This window comes from Diaphorina citri, unplaced genomic scaffold, assembly GCF_000475195.1.
Source record: "Diaphorina citri unplaced genomic scaffold, Diaci psyllid genome assembly version 1.1 scaffold4099, whole genome shotgun sequence".
In the NCBI taxonomy this organism is placed as follows: domain Eukaryota; kingdom Metazoa; phylum Arthropoda; class Insecta; order Hemiptera; family Psyllidae; genus Diaphorina; species Diaphorina citri.
Genome location: NW_007381498.1, coordinates 8,384 through 12,922, shown reverse-complemented (window position 1 = coordinate 12,922; position 4,539 = coordinate 8,384). Strand labels below are relative to the sequence as shown.

Sequence of the window (4,539 nt, the reverse complement as noted above, 5' to 3'; positions counted from 1 at the left end):
ACACTTAAAAAATTCACACTCAGTATACAATCAGCACATATTACTGAAGCATGGATAGGTATGTGGGACCACTCAAGAAATGTCAAAAATAGAGATACCTATGATAAATAAAAAAAGGAGCATACCTTTTCGTCCATGCTTTTAGGATCAATACTGCGGGTTCTGAAAGAAAAGAAAAAAATGCATTGAAATTACAAAATTTTGCCAAACATTTTTTTTCAATACCTTTATTAAGTAAGTATTATTCATCACCAAAAAGTGCATTTGGACATGCTTGTTAACTTTTCTATAATTTAAATCAAAAGCTGTAGAATGAGTTAGATTGGTTACTACCTTAAAAGTAATAACACCAGGATTTTTACCCAGCCTTAGCTACCTACAAATGTTGGGGAAAAAATCAATCCTTCACAATACATGAAATTGTGTCAGTTGTTGATCAATTTGAAGAAAAATTTATGGATATATTTATTATAAATACCTATTAAGTAATTACCCATATGTGCTCCACCAAAACTTACCTTCCAAATTTTAACCAAAGTCCGGTACAAGATGATGGCACCTATCTTTGACAGCTCCATTCTAACTTAAATTTAACACATTGAAATCTAACAAACAAAAACAAATTGTGGAAGATAATGAAATAAATAAAAAGATGATAAGATACAAAATTATGATTAGGCTGACAGGCAAAAAAAATTGAGACTGGCAGCATTCACAAAGTACATTTCAGGACAAGTTTCAGGTAGGATGATAGCCCAGGTTGTCTAGCAGGCAGAAGTATCTTTTTACTTAGATATATTTTATTTACCAGACAAGTCAATTAGTCACATGAAAGGTACAAGAATTTTGTCAATCTATGATTTCTTTGTGCCCTTTATGTTCTTCTGGCTTTTCTATTGGGCATAGCCAGTGCCTAACTATGCTCATGTAAAAGACAACTCTACTACCTCCTTACTTATGTTTCAAATTAAAAAAAAAACTTAATTTAATAAAATTTCTACCTCCAATAAACAGTGAAGAGGAAAGTGATCTTGGTGAAAAATTATAACTAACTCAGTGTTGTTACAGGTAAAGCATTTTCAGATGTTTTTTTAATTGTACAGATCCTGACAGACCTTTAATCAGGGATTGAAGACCTGGGGGTTATAAAGTTGTTTTAGTCCTCTCTTTACCTACAACAAATTATTGAAATAATGCCAAACCAGAAATTGGTAACACAACTTCTGAAACCACAATTGCCATTATAGTTGTAAAATTGTTGCCATAAAAGTGTAAGAAAGATTTCAATATAATAAAACTTGAGTCAGTACTTGGGATGTGGAGTAGGGAATAAATAACCTTCTTTTCTAAGGCCAACATTTTCATATTCGTTGTTGAGGAGGTTGAGACCTTTCCTCAGAAGATTCTTATAATTTGACCATGATTCTGTGTAGACAACACCACCCGTTGAAATCCTTGGTAATTCTTGTACCTATGCTGTTAAAGATAAGGCTCAACCAAGATATCTTCCAAGGGTTTTTATGAATACTAGTTATGAATATTGATAATCTAGACTTTTTTGCATGTTTTTTGGCGCTTACAATGCAGACAACATGGCGGTTCATAGGGCTATCATTACATCAAACTTGGGCAAAAGTCATGTAAATCCTGAACAATTCCTGGGTAGACAGATATTGGTTACATACCTTAAGCCCCTCTTCATGCAAAATGATCTTGCTGAGTCAAATTTCACTCATCAAAGACTGCCTTACAGCATGCAACATGAAGTTTAGTACCCGCACACAACACAACATAATAGTTCTGTTAGTTGTACTACACGTTTAAAAACAACTATATAATGGTCTTTCAAAGAAACAGTCCTGAAATAACTAAAACAATAAACTCCAGTTTATTTGCAAGAAGTGATCATTACTTTCAATCAATAATTCGAGGTACATTCCATTGTTTTATCACATTTTTCCAAAAAAACTTTCAGCTCACAACTCGAAGAAAAAGCGAAAGAGCAAAAAATCGTAGGCTTCTTCTTCAAAAGATACCGCTTTCTGATTGGTCCATTTACGTCACGTGATGTCTATAAATTTGAAAAGTTGTTCCTTTCATTTTCTTCTGTAATAATGAGTGATGAAATAATAATTTTACTATTAAAAAATTAGTTATGACTTTTTTCAAATTGTAAAAACTTGTCAGAAATGGAAATAGTCTTTAAAAAAATGGTTTCATTGCTATTTTTTGTTCATTTTTACATTCCGTTAATGCTCGCCATTTTGCTTTATTATGACGTCATCGTTTGAAAGTTCACAATGCATTCTGGGAGTGCACAAAATAGAAAGGGTAGTATACACGATCGGCCAATCGTTCAAAACGATTTCTTCACACTGCTCTGTGACATCTCTGTGGCGTCTCCATTTTACATTCAGCGCGAAATTTCAAATAATTTTTGATTCGGGATTATCAGAAACTGATTGAAGATTTTTCGACTTTTCCGCTTTTCCCCAAAACCGGCTTTCCCAGAAATAATGGAATCAACTTTATATTTTTTTAAGTTGGTGATTATGCGATTCTTCTTGTGAATTGATGCTGTAGTAACACCACCTGCCTCGGTGGTGTAGTGGTCTAGGCGCTCGACTGGTAAACAGGAGGGCGTGGGTTCAATTCCAGCCGAGGTATGGTATGGAATTTTTATCTCATCAATATCAAGTTTGAGAATTTGGACCACAGATAATCAGTAGGTGTAGCCTCTACTGCATGGAAGTAAATGGGACTTTTCTAGTCTCCTATTGCGAGCAGTTTAAATAAGCACTATTATTATTATTTATTATTATTATTATTATTATCTATTATTATTATTTATGTGTTCAAAGTCAATCCATTACTCTGTTATTATCTTGAAGGTATGTGTTGATAACAATCGCAGTGAGAAAATGATATGCCCATGTAGGTACTCCTATAAGATAAGAATATTCAAAACCTTCTAGTCTCCTTTTAGGAATTTTTTACAATGTCAGTCCCCTATTTATTTTGAGCTTCGCATTGATTTACATCTGCTTGACTTCCTTCGAAAGTCTTTTTGCATATCATTATTTTGGTACTTTTTTCGGAGCAACTGAAATGACAGGTCAGGTCAACTGTTGTGGAGCTTTCTGGTAGACACGGTTATAATTTATGATACCGCTACCGATTGCAGAATGTTTTTCTACCACAAAGGAGGAACATTTATCAAAGTTTCTTAGCCCTTGACTCATTAATAGTAATAGATCAGATCTCGAGCTTACGCTTGGGCTGATGTTTCAAAGTCATAGACTCCCACGGAAATAATGGGAGGACCACAGAATTTTTAATTTTTCTGTCCTACAACTTCTAGATCTTGAGATATAGATTTAGAAAATAGCAGAGTAAATCGTATTTTTTTTTTTTTATTTTTGGTTTTTTGTTTAGTTGGATAATCATAATAATTTGGATTGTGTTGTCCCGAGCTTGTCTGTCTACATAGGATGAGTCGACCATTTATTAGGATGGTTTATATACATTGGCAACTGCTTCCATTGTAGGCCGATGCTTTGCTTCGTCTTATATGCAGCATACTTGAATAAGAGTTCTGTACACTATGACATATGTAATGTAAATTTGGAAGGGGGAGTATAACGGATGTTCGAGAAGAAAGAATGTTATAGAGGAAAATGGAGACACAAAGAAGACATAGCTTGACTCTTGTCAGATATAGGAAAAGGAAAACCTTGCAGACGTGCAGGCTTGATGATTGAAAGCATTCCGATGAAACTAAACATCCAAGAGAGAGTGGATAATGACAACTAAGTAAGGGAAGATAAAATGGTAATTTTTTGTAATTATTATTTTAATTATTAGTATTTATATTTTATTTTAAAGCCACACATTGAAAGATATCTATGTGTAGTTGAATAAAATCCTATTAATAGATTCAATTTTAGATCAATATAGAGAAGTTTATAATGTGATGAGTGAATACTAAATAACCAATATCATTCACAATCCTACTTATTGTGTTCACTCAGTACTCTTCTAATGGGATATGAGGCAGAAAAATAATGTTGGTGATAAAAGTTGTAACACAGAGAGGGTTGATGGTAAAATAAGTCCATGAAATTAGCGTATTATATAGAGCTGCATACACTCTTTGTTTTGACTCATATTCACAATAAACACAAAATGGATGTCAGTAATTCAGTGTTATTAGAAGCGCATTCATCCAAAACAATAGATATTAGATATGAAAACATCTATATGGAAACATATATAGTGTGCTCGACGTGGTTAGTTAATAAATGGAATATAGTGTTAGCATCATTAATGTGGACAAGGGACACCTCATATGAAATGTAAATTTAGGGAAGTATTGAGTAGGGGCCAATTTAAGGGGGTCATTTAGTTAGAAAATTGGGAAATGTGAGGTTCAACATCGCAAATTAAAGGGTCCCCAAGTCCAAAAACGACACTTAATTCTACAAAATTATATCAATTGATGAGTATTGATTCTAGAGTAGATGAGAAATGTCTTGCTAC

The 4,539-nt window shown here is 33.4% G+C and overlaps 1 long non-coding RNA gene across 1 annotated transcript; it reads right to left on the bottom strand.

Annotated features, from left to right (window-relative positions):
- Positions 1-124: 124 nt before the first annotated feature.
- On the bottom strand, positions 125-1,765 carry LOC108253877. Its single transcript, XR_001809833.2, has 3 exons — positions 1,686-1,765; positions 519-605; positions 125-162 (listed from the first exon to the last, which is right to left on the bottom strand). It is a non-coding gene; the product is annotated as an uncharacterized LOC108253877 (long non-coding RNA).
- Positions 1,766-4,539: the final 2,774 nt, after the last annotated feature.